The sequence below is a fragment of the Cavia porcellus genome, unplaced genomic scaffold (genome assembly GCF_034190915.1).
Source record: "Cavia porcellus strain 051 isolate PalLab524CR breed Dunkin Hartley unplaced genomic scaffold, mCavPor4.1 scaffold_16, whole genome shotgun sequence".
NCBI classification, from domain to species: domain Eukaryota; kingdom Metazoa; phylum Chordata; class Mammalia; order Rodentia; family Caviidae; genus Cavia; species Cavia porcellus.
The window spans coordinates 63,498,605-63,511,484 of record NW_026947499.1 but is presented as its reverse complement, the minus strand read 5'-3'; the positions used below and the strand labels follow the sequence as shown (position 1 = coordinate 63,511,484).

Below are 12,880 nucleotides of genomic sequence, written 5' to 3'. Positions count from 1 at the left end.
AGCAGCTCTTTGTTAGCGATGTCAGTGATGATTTCCCAATATGTAGTTTATTTTAGTGACTATCCAACTGCGCCATTTTTTTTTTTTTAACTAGACCTGTACTGGCTCCAAATAGGGGCTCAAAGTAAAGGTATCAATTCTCTCTTAACCCTTAAGAAGAAAGACTTTGGTGGTGTCCCTCTTCTGGTCAAGGATGCAAGAATTAATCATAACTATTACCAACAGAATGATCATAGATTAAATATTATGAATTGTAATTAAGAATCTATAACCATTAAGTAGAAATTATGAAAAGGTCAGGAAGTATATATAATTGCATGTACACAATTATTAAAAGAACTTCAATAAACTATAGAGTATAGATTTAATACATGAAAAATCCAACTTTTTTTAACATCAGGTTGGCACAGAATGACTTGCCTTGTTAAAAAAAAAATACATAATGTCACTACTAAGACACCTCACCTTCTTTTTTAGAAATTTGTAAGGATTTTGGGAATTGTTTTGCATATCATAGAGTTCAGTATAGTAAAGCATTTGCAGGAATTTAGAATAGACTTCCTTTTGGTGATATTCCTATAAGAAACTGGCATTCAAATTCCCTTCACTCCCAAGTGTACACATGTGTATAAGCATATATGTCATTTCTTATTGACAGAACAGTATTGTTCCTTACCACAAACCATTTTTAAAAATAAGGGTTGATTCAGCATTATCTTCATTTTACTCATTGGGCCTGGTAGGTCTATTTCTCTTCATCTTTCCCTGCCATGTCTTACTGCAGTGCCTGGGTAGCTACTCTGAAAGGTGTTACGCTCTTTCATCTGTCAGAAACTCAAATTCAGAAGCCCTGCTTTTGCCTCACCTGCCTATGCTGTGTTGTTTCTAACAAGAGAGCTAATTAGGACAGAATAATGGAGGTTAAACCAGCAGGTCAGCTCTGTTCTCATCCTGCTGTGACTTTGTAAAACCCTCTTAACCTCCAGGTTTCAGTTGCTTCATCTGAGGAATGAAATGGAATGGTTTCTGAGGTGCTTTTCAGTTCTAAAGTATGAGAAGTCTAAAGCCATTCTTTTAAACCTTTCATATGCCAGAAGTGTTTTTAGCATGGCAAGCCTTTATTCTCGCCCCCCACCAAAATTAAGTCCCCATTACATATATTTTTGAATGTTAGAGAGATGAAAATATCATAGGGTTTAAAGAATGCATTGCTTATAAAACACTGTCACGCACTGACATACTCCTAATCTTTAATAATAATCCAATGAATTGATTATACATTATTATAAATATATTTTTCCAGCTTCTTAGAAATTAATTTTGTGGGTATATTTTAGGCATACATAATGATGATCATATTTAACATAGGTAATTTGTACCACCTGTACATGATATATCTTTTTTTTTTTTTTGTCTTTTTTTTATCGGTACCAGGGATCAAACTCACAACCGCACACTTTCAAGGCAGGCGCTTATGCCACTAAGCTAAATCCCCAGCCCCTACATGATATAGCTTGATTTTCCTTTTTCCCCCAGTTCCTTCTCTCTTCAACTTTGCTTCCTCTCCTTATTTACAAAAGCTTTATTTCCATTTTTAGCTTTTATTCTTTTTTCTTACCCCTTCATCTACACCTCACCCTCTCCCCCTCAATTCTTCTTCCTATTTTAATATTTTCTGCCCATTTCCCAATATCTGTTATACATTTTGGTCCTTTCAGTTTCCCTGTCAGTTTCTCATACTAGAGAAATTGATATTTAAACATGTGTCCAATTTATTTCACTTAAAAATACAGTCTCAAGGTGCATTCATTTAATTGCATTCATTCAATGTCCTCTCTTATTTATTGTAGATTACTACTCCATCATATGAAAAAAACGCATCTTCTTTCTTTATTGGTTGATGGGCTTTGGGCTGTTTCTAAGATTTAGTTATTACACATTGTGCTGCTATAAACATGGGTATGCATATGTCACTGTGATATGATGGTTTTAATTTTTTCAGGAAGATACCAAGAAGGGACATAGCTGGATCAAAAGGAACCTCTACTGTTAGTTTTTGAGAAACCTCTACACTGATTTCCACAGTGATTGCACCAGTCTACCCTCCAGCAGTATGGAAGGGTTCCCTTTTCTCCACAACTCTGCCAACGTTGGTTATTGGTTGATTTTTTGATAATAGCCATTCTCTCAGGAGTGAGATGGAGTCTGTGTTGTTTTAATTTGTGTCTCTTGAATTAAGAAAAACATTGAGCACACTGGAGTCACCAGTAGTCACCGTGCCTTTGCAGGTGTGAGACACCCCTCCCACACCATGAACCAGAGCTCGGAAGAAAAAGCACTGCTTGGTATCTCTGTCTTCTGCATTGAGGTGCTTCTCTTTGCTCCTCTTGTGGGCTCCAATTCTTACTTCATAGCCTTGCTGGATCCTAGAGACCCACTGTCCTCCTCCTTCTCTTCCCATTATGGCTAAATTGCACCATATAGATTCCAAATCTTGATGAGGCTGTTTCTCTGCTGCTCACCACTCTGCCATCTTCCTACAAGTCCTCTAAATATATTTTATAAGATTTTTTTTTCAATTTCTGGAGAGGAGATTTACAATGAAACTGAAAGTTCTGGTTGAGGAGTAAAGTTTAAAATGTTTTCAAAAATTACAACATTCACTGTAGAAGGCTTCCACATCTTTGGTTAGGTTAATTCCTAAGTATTTCATTTTTATGAATGCTAATGTGAAAGTGTTGTTTCCTTAATTTCTTGCAGTGAGTTTGATATTGGTGTATAGGAACACCATTGATTTTTGAGTGTTGACTTTTTATTCTGCTATGCTGCCAAGTTAGATTATTCTAGGAGTCTTTGGGAGGGGGTCTTCTGTGAAGAGAATCATATATTCAGCAAGTAATGATAATTTAAGTTCTTCCTTTCCTATCTGTTCTTTTTTGTGTTTTTCTGTTGTATAATTGTTTTGGGTGTTGTTTCCAGCACTGTATTGAACAGAAGAGGTGATAGTGGATATCTTTGTCTTGATCCTGATTTTAGAGTTAAAAGCTTTCAGGTTTTCTTCATTTAGTATGATGTTGGCTGTTGGTTTTTTATAGATGGCTTTTATCAAATTGAGACAAAGACCTTCTATTCCAATTTTATTTGATTTTTATCATGAATGGATGTTGGACTCTGTCTGCATCTATTGAGATGATTGTGTGGTGTTTATTCTTAATTCTGTTAATATGGTATAGTTACATTTATTGGTTTGCATGTGTTGAACCACCTCTGCATCTCTGGGATGAATCCTACTTGATCATGGTGCATAATCTTTTTGATGATTTGCTGCATTTATCAGTATCTTACTGAGGATTTCTACATTTGTGTTTATTGAAGAGATTGGCCTGTCGTTCTCTTTATTTGATTGAGTTCTTTTTGATATCAATATCAGGGTAATGTTTGTTTGAGGAATGACTTTGGGAGTACTGTTTCCCTTTCATTTTCTTTAACGAGTTTAGATCTTCTCTAAAGTTCTTACAGAATTCAGCCGTGAATCCCTTAGGACTTGGGCTTTTCTTAGTTGGTAGTTTTTTAAATTACCTTCTCAATTTCATTGATTGATATTGGATTATTTAGAATTTTTATATTTTCTTCATTCAGCTTTGTTAATTCATATGTGTCTAGAAATCTGTCCACTTCTTTTGAATTTTCCATTTTATTAAAATATAGGTTCACAAAATAGGTACTGAAGATCTTCTGAATTTCTAAGGATATATTGTAATTTTGCTTTCTTTATTCTTAATTACACGAATTTGGGTCTTGTTTTGATGAGGTTGGTTGTCTTATTTACTCTTATCTCATTGCTGAGACAGACTAGACTCAAAGGAGGAAAGGTTTATTATAGCTTATGGTTTACAGAGGTTTCAGTTTATAGTTGACTGGTTTCAAGGTAGGATGGTATGGCGGAGGGGCATCATAGAGGAGAAACGCTTGTGGTGAACAGAAGTTAGCAAAGCAAAAATGTAGTGACAAGCAACAGCAAATGATTATAGCAGCCTTTCTGTCCCTAATATTCTGCCCTAGGCTACACACTCTTAGTATAAGCAGCACTCACACCCAGAGTGGGCCTTCCCATTATTCACACCCAGAACTATGCCAAACGAATCAGTGGACTAATTTAGAAATCGCACACCCATAGTCCTAGCATAAACACTCTAGATCGAGCCCCCTGTGAAAACCCCCAGCTGTGACCGTATGAGACTTTAGGGGCACATCCAGACAAGCCATAATAGTTGGCTTTAGGTTTATCTATTGTATTGAATCTTTCAGTGAACCAACTCTTCAATTCATTGGTTCTTTATAATTTTTTTAGTCTCAATTTCATTAATTTTTGCTCTGACCTTTATATAATTTTCTTCTTTGTACTAGCTTTGGGTTTACATTGTTCTTGTTTTTCTAGAACCTTGAGGGTCATCTTTAGGTAATTTATTTAAGCTTGCTCTGTTTTTCTGACGTGAGAATTCACCATTATCAACTTCCCTAGTAGTACTGCTTTCATTGCATTCCATAAGTTCCAATATGTTGCCCTGCATTATGATTTAGTTGTAAAACGGTCTTAATTTCCTCTTTAATTTCATGTGGGACTTATTGGTTATTCAAGAGGTTATTATTTAATTCCATATGTTTTCTGTATTTATATAGACTATAATTCCATATATTCATTGCACTATGTTCTAGTAATATGCATGGAACAATTTCAGTCCCTCTGCATCTAGTTAAGCAAGCTCTGTGAGCTAGAATGTGTTCTGTTATGGAGAAAGCCCCGTATACTGGGAAGAATGTGTATTCTGTTGGTGGAGGTGGAACACACTGTAGATATCTATTAAACCCATTTGTTCAAAGGGTTGGTCCAACTCGGATATTTGTTTATATTTTTGTCTAGGTGATCTGTCCATTTATGACAATGGGATGTTGAGGTTCTCCATTATAATTGTATTAATACTTACCTGCTTTTTCATATCCATTGGTGTTTATGCAGTTGGTTGCACCAGTATTTGGTGCATACATATTTTCCATTGTTATCTCTTCCTGTTAAGTTGTTTCCTTTCCTGGTATGTAGTAGCCTTCTTTGTCTCTTCTGATCAGTCTTGGCTTGAAATCCACTTTGTCTGTGATTAGATAGCTACTTCTTTTTTTTTTTTCAGGTTCCTGTTGCATGGAGTTTTATTTTCCATTCTTTGACTTTCAGTCAGTGAATTTGTTTTTAAATTAAATGTGTTTCTTATATGCAGCATGTCTTGTTTCTTAATCTTGTTTCTTGATCCATTCTGTCAATCTGTCCTTTTTGATTGTTAACTGAGACTATTTACATTGATTATTATAACTAATAGTTACTGACTGATTCTTGTCATTATTTTATTTTCCTGTTATTGGTTCCCTTTCTTTCCATTCCGTTTGCTTGCCTTACCTGAAAGGGGGATTCATTCTATTGGAATTTTTGGAATTACTATGTTTGCTTTGTTTCTCTAGAATATTCTTGAGAATTTCTGAAGTGCTAGTTTGGTGGTTATGAATTTCTTTGGATGTTATTTATCATAGAATTATTGAAAGATAATTTTGTGGGGAACATCAGTCTGGGTTGGAGGTGGTTTTTGGTTAGAACTTGAAACATGTCCCTCTCAGTTCTTGACTTAAGGGTTTGTATTGAGAAGTCTGCTGTAATTCTGCTGGTTATTTGCAGGTCATTTGTTTCTTTTCTCTAATAGATTTCAATATTTATTTTGTTGAATTTCTGGAATTTTGAAAATTATATGCCTTGATGTGTTTTATTTTCTGATCATGGCTATTCAAAATTCTTATGGCTCATTTATCTATTTATCAAGTTCTTTTTCCATGCTCAGCAAGTTTTGTGCTCTTCTGTAAAGAAATAAGGTTTTTTTATACCTTTCATGCTATCTTCTGATTTTCATTAATTTCAATTAATCTTAGTCTTATTTGCCTCATCTCACAGCTACTGAATTGATATTTCATGGTCCCTTGCTATTTTTAAGGAATCTCATTTGCTGATCACCAATACTCTGTCTTGTGGGTCTGATTTTCTTTCCTCACATTGGCTTATTCTGCTGCATGTACAGTACGGGCCTATCTATGAAGATTCAAGTTGTGAACTTTCACAGGTGTACTCTATAAGGTTCATTTTATCAGCTAATGAATGGATTGACTTATCAGCAATTCTGGCACAGAAGTCATTTGTAAATCAGAGACTTTCTGCACTTTCAATACAATTTTTGAAGTGCTGGATTTCTGTTTGAGACTGATGGAATACAGTTTTTTTGTATTCATGGTTTCCATGGGGTTTTTTTTAGCTCCTCTTTTTTCTATATTTAGATTCACTATTCATTTCTAGATTCACTGTTCATTTCCTTTGTTATGGTCCTCAAATCTTTAATTAACTGTGAAGTTACATCTGTTTTAAATTTGTCAAGAGTCTTACCTGTTTTGTTATTTTGGAAATTGGAAATTTTGGCTGTGTAGCTTTTGATTTCTTCCTCTTTAATATCTGCTGGATTTGTTTTATGGGGTGTTAGGAGCTTGTGGAGGCCATTTTGCTTCTGTATTGTCTCATTTCTCTTTCTTTTCTATTTGTTTCTCTGTTGCTATTGGAAATTGCTTATGGTAGCCAGCTTTATTGATCGTATCAAAACCTTTTTAGGTGTAATAACTATTTTTCAGATACATCTTCTAGGCATAACTAGCTATTGGCCTTGGATCTATTGCAGAACCCAACCACCATTTTACTATGGGTGAAAGGTTGTAGCCTGTTTGGCCTAGTACCATTTCTTTGGTAATGGACTATACTATTGTTTATGACCCCCAGACAATCTAGATATTTGCACTCAAGGAAAACCAACTGATCATAACAACCATGTCACCTTGGTTAAAGTAGTATAATCAGCAGTAACAATAACAAGTACAGACTATATAATGACAAAGTATAATAATCAGTGCTCTTCCACCTTGGATAACAAACCAAAGGTTAAAATCAGTAGTTATAGGACAAACTCAGATAAATCAGATAATTATATACAGTGAATATCTACTCAGTAGAGCAGTTTTATCCCCTTTCACAATAGAGCAGTTTACAATGGTTGTAAGATCTAGTTAACTACTTATAGACTCATAAGGGTAAATGGTATAGGTATGGAAGCATGAAGAAAAATAATAAGTAGATTAGGAAAAATCAAGTGATGGAAGATGTGAAGAAGGTGGTAAGATTGATGTGAAAGGTCTGGTTAAGGAGTTAATTGATAGTACTAGATAATAGTAACAAACAACTGGAAAAAGAAATACTAACAGTGGAGATTAGAGGAAAAGAAAATAAAACAAAATACTAAGGGAGAGTTTAATTCGCGATACCCTCCTCCCAAAATACTAAGGGAACAAATTGAAAGAGAGGCAGCAAGTAAAGACAGACAGAGGAAAAAACAAGACATTCAAACAAATGAAACAAGGTAACCTTCAAAAAGATTGGGGAGGGTGAAAAAATAGGTGGTAAAACTTCAGTATTTACCAAAGAAAAATATAAAAATCAAAATTATACCAATAAAGGGGGAAAAGTGGGTTAAATGGAGAATAAAAAGAACACAAAAAAGAAAGAAAAAAGTTCCTTTGTATTTCCAGAAGAGTGTTTTCTCCCAGGGCCTGCAGTCTTTAATCTTACAAGTCACATTCCTTTGTCCCCTCTTTATAGTTTGGGCTTATGTAGAGGTTTTTCAGTTCAAGGAGACCCTTCTCCATAAATTCTTGTTGATTGCAACTGTCCAAGCTGGAGCATTGGCCCAGGAAAGGTTGGGGCATTGGATTCTGGGGCTCCTGGCGTGGATTCCTGCTGGTTGGGGACCAATGCTGGATTCCTGATGTGTATTCTAGCGTCCATGGGCCCAGTTCCAGCAACCAGGTAAAAGCTCGTGTTGCCTCGGAACACCCAGAAAAGGCCCAGATATGCCCAGGACTAATGTAGGGAGATTCTGGTCAGCTCAGTGAGGGCGTAGGGTATGTGGCTGTATCTCAGGGGTATCAAGAGCACAGGGCACGTCAACAGATCTTTAAGCCTTGCTGCTAACCAGGCAGAGGCCTTCCTACTGTGTACGGTAGAGTCCCCATCATTCCCAGGGTGGGGGCAGCGCACCTGGTGCCAAATGGAGTGCTCATGCACACAAGGTTAGAACTCCCTGTGGAAAGCCAGGTTGCCCAGGACTGGCGATGGATGTCAGAAAGTTTTCAACTGGCCTCTGAATTGTGCGGGGCCATAAAGAGTACTTTAGGGAGTGAGAATGACTAAAAGAGGTAAAAATATGGTGGAAGGTATGTACCAGTGTTTCCAAAGTAGGCAGTGGGAAATGTTAGAAATTTTGAATTAGTAAGCTTGATGCCAGTCTATACTAGTTTTTGAACATGTTTCAGGAAATAGTGCTCATTTGTAACTCTTCAGTGTCGCTAGAGTAATAAATGAAGGTAAGTTTTATTTAAATATTCTGTGTATATATACTTTGTACGGTATACATCTATTCTAAACAATATATTCATGCCATAATATGTCACATGCATAGTATATACTCTGTTGTAAATACAGTAAATCTCTCACGATTGTTTTCTGATGACAAAATGTAGACTAGTTGAAAATAAAAGCTTTACAATTGGATCTATAACTGTACTCAAAGGGTACAGATAAATAAACAGCTGTCAACTTGGAGAGAAAGTTTCTACATGTTTGCTCTGGGGTGTATCTTAAGCCCTGTCCTTTTTAGTTTATCGCTGGATTTTACCAGGCTCCTAGAAGGCAAGAACAAGTCTTCCTTGGTTTTTGTATTTGCAAGGCTTGACGCTCCATCTAACATAGAATTAGTGCGTCTTTAAATGATGAATGGATGGATGGTTGGATGAAATGTAGTGGCATTCATGACAGGTTCAGAAATAGGAACAGATAATTTGATGGATGATGATATCAAGACTGAAGTGATCTTCTTAGACTCAAAGTCTGGCCCCAAATGAGCAAGATAAAATTTTATCAAGTTAGGAGTAAAGTCCTTATTTTTTTTTTTACAACTCCTGGCTTAAAAATAATTCAAGGTTTAAAAAGTCTTAACAGTTTATGATCATAAAATTCTGCTTTTTAAAATTTAACACAATAGGAAAACAGTTGCAAGTGGTAGCATCTTTTTCTAGGAACTAATAACCAGCTTCACTGATCAGATCAAGTCTAATACACCAAAAGCATCCTTTCTACCCAGACATCACCACTCTTAGCATCTTACTATGTACACTCTTTATTAGTTTGTGTGTGTAATACAGATAGACAGCTATGTGATATATAAAGAAATTTCCTTCTGTTGTTGCTGAGATTTTGTTTTAAATTATGCTGTTTCATCAAATGCTCACTTTTTAATGAAATGATTAAATATTAAAAATTTAGTTAATATGGCATATTAACACTTAGATGTTTTAAATGTTAAACTACCCTTTACCCTACCTTTTTTGGGATTGATAGTACTTAGTTTGATGGATTTTTATACATTGCATAATTTCTTTTGCTAGTATTTGTAATTTTTATGGAATGTTCATGTATAAAAATAGTCTATGGCTTTATTTTTAAAGTGCTTCTTAGGTACTTTTGACATCAAGATCATAAAAATTCTCACCAAGAATGTACTTTTTCCTGGTTTTTAAAAATGCCTTGTAAAAGACAGATGTATTGGTCTCTTAAAATGTGTTAATCTGGTTTTAAAATTAGTTGGTAGTTGAATTCATGTCTAAAGCTTTGTGTATTCAGTGCTTATTTGCAAGTTTTTTCTTACCTGTCCATTTTATATTGTCTTACATTTCATTTTTATTTGAACTGATTTATATTCATTGCATCTCAGATTTTGCATTTGATGTCATTAACTTTTTAAATTTCTATTAACATATGAATTGTACATATTAAGACTCACTGTGGTATTTTCATATATGCATGCAAATTACGATCCTACCCACCTACTCTCATTCCATCCTGTGTGCACTCACCTTTCCCAGTCCCTGCTAATCACTATTAGCTTGACTTTTTTCTTTTAGTTTCCACATGAGAAAGAATGCATACCACTTGTTTTTCTTTGTTGGATTTATTTCTCTCAAACATTTCCAACATTTTGTTGGAAATGACAGTTCATTTTGTTGTGATGTGTCTTACTTAGGCTGTCATCTGCTGATGAACACCTAGGCTGATCTGTGTCTTAGTGACTGGCATTGGCACTATGGCACCTGTTGTAAATAGGTGCATGTGGGCCTTTTTGTATGCAGACTTTGTTTCCTTTGGATGTATCCTTTGGATAAATACCCATGAAAGGGATGTCTGGATTGTATGGTTCTATTGCTAGTTTTTGAGAAACCAGTTTCCAATACTGGCTGTATGAATTTACATTCCTACCAACAGTCTATAAGGCTTCCTTTTTCTTTGTATCCTTAGCAACATTTTGTTGTTTTTGACAGTAGCTTTTCTAACTGAGGTGAGATGGTGCCTCCTTATAGTTTTGATTTGGATTTCCCTGCTAGATCTGTTTCCCACTCAGTTGTTGGCTGTGGATTTTTCATACATAGTTTATTATGTTGAACAATCCTTGCATACCTAATTTACTAATTTTATTATGAGGATGTCCAATTTTATCAAATGTTTTTTTTCTCTATAAAATATTTGTGTAGTTTGCATCTTTTTTTAATGTATACATTTATTGATTTGGGTATGTTACACCATCCTTGTATTCCTGGAATGAAAACAGCTTGAATCATTGTAGATGATTTTTTTGATGTGCTGTTGAAACTGATTTGCTAGTACTTTGTTTAGAATTTTTGCATTTCTGCTCATCAGGAAGACTAAGGTATAGTTTTGTTTGTTTGTTCATTTTTTATGTTGTATCCTTTTCATGTTCTGGTAACAAGGTAATGCTACCCTTAGAGAATGAGTTTGGAAGGATTCCCTCCTTTTGAATTCTGTGGAGCAGTTTGGGAGCCTTGGTCATCTCCTTAAAAGTCCGGTAAAATTGAGCAATGAAGCTGTCTGGTCCTGGGCTATTGTTTATTACTGAGTCAGTCTTATTACCTGTTGGTAGGTCTATTCTGGTTTTGAAAATCCTTTTGGTAGATAATATGTATCCAGAAATTTGTCCATTTCTCCTAGATTTTCCAGTCTGTTAGTATATAGTTTTTCAAAATAGTCCCTAATAATACTTCAAATTTCTGTAATATCAGTTTTTATATCTCCTTTTCCACATCCAGTTTTATTTATTGAGATCAATCGATTGGTATCTTTCCCCGCTCCTCCATCCTTCCCTCCCTCTGGCTAAAGGTAGCTAAAAGTTTATCAATGTTTTAAATGACCAACTCTTCATTTCATTGATCCTTCGTATTTTTTAGACTCGTATTTCATTTGTTTCTGTTCTGATCTTTATATTTCTTTTTCCCTGCTACCTTTGGATGTTTTGTTTTTCTATTTCTGAGACTTCAAGATGTATCATTATTTTAAATGTTTCTTTTATTTCGAATGGGCATTTATTGCTATAAAATTCCTTTATAATAATTGCTTTACTTTTTGGATCCCATAGATTTTTATATGTTGTTTCCATTTTCATTCATTTCAAGAAATTTTGAAATTTTCCTTCTAACTTTCTCAGTGGCCCTCTATTCATTTTTTATGTTTTTGTATTTGTATAAATAGCTAAAGTTCCTCTTGCTGTTGATTTGTAGTTTCATCCCATTGTTATCAGAAAAGATAATATTCAGTTTTTAAAAATTTATTAAGACTCGCTTTATAGTGATGAAAAAGAATGTGTATTGTAAGTCTGTTGGATGAAATATCCAGTAAATGTCTTAATAAGCTTATTTGATGTCCAGTCTAGTCTAATTTAACTCTGATGTTTCTTTGTTTTTCCATGGATGATCTATCCATTAGTGAGAGTATGGTATTGAAATCCCCCACTATTATTTATTGAAGTCTCTCTCTTTAGGTTTAATAGTGAGTGCTCTATAAAATTGAATATTTCATTATTAAGTGTGTATGGATTTATCATCATTATACTGTATCTTTTTCATGAATTGATCCCTTAATCATACTGTAGGGGCTGTCTTTGTCTTTCTTAAAGCCTGTTTTGTCAGATACAACTACTCATGTTTGTTTTCAGATTTCATTATCTTGGAATATCATTTTTTATCTTTTCACTCCCACCACTCTGTATATGTTTTACTAGTGACGTGAGTTTCATGTAAGCAGAATATTGTTGGGAATAACTCTTTAATGCATTCAGCCAGTCTGTTCTATTATCTGAAGAATTAAGATCATTTTCAGGTAGTTATTAATGAAAGAGACAGACTTGTGCCTGTATCTTTTGTTGATTTTTTTCTAGATAGTATTTTGAATATTCCTTGTTCATTACTTCCTCTCTTATTAATCTTAACTTACTTTGATAGATTTTTTTTTCTATTTTTCATTTGTATGTCTATCTTTCTAGTGGGATTTATAACTTCAAATATTGTCATGATAGTGACTTAACTTTCTTTCACTTTTGGGTGTCCGTGTTCCTTAAGTATTTATAGGATCAAGAATCTCTTAGTTTTTGCTTATCTTTATGGGTATAGTAATATCATAGGGCAGTTAGTTTGAGAACTCAAAATATATCATTCTGTGCCCTTTGCTGTAGGGTTTCTGCTCAAAAATCTATTAGTTTCATGGGGTTGTCTTTAAATGTAACTTGGTGCTTTTTATCTTAGAGATTTAAAAAAATATTTTTGGCCTTTACTTTTGATAATTTAACTATAATTTACTGTGAAGAGAGGATCTTGTCTGGTCAAGTCTATATGTGATTTTATAAACTTT

At 34.5% G+C, this 12,880-nt stretch overlaps 1 protein-coding gene across 1 annotated transcript in view; it reads left to right on the top strand.

Moving 5' to 3' along the window:
* Lca5 (lebercilin LCA5) overlaps positions 1-12,880 on the top strand; it is a 52,348-nt gene that overhangs the window by 13,654 nt on the left and 25,814 nt on the right. The window lies entirely within an intron of this gene.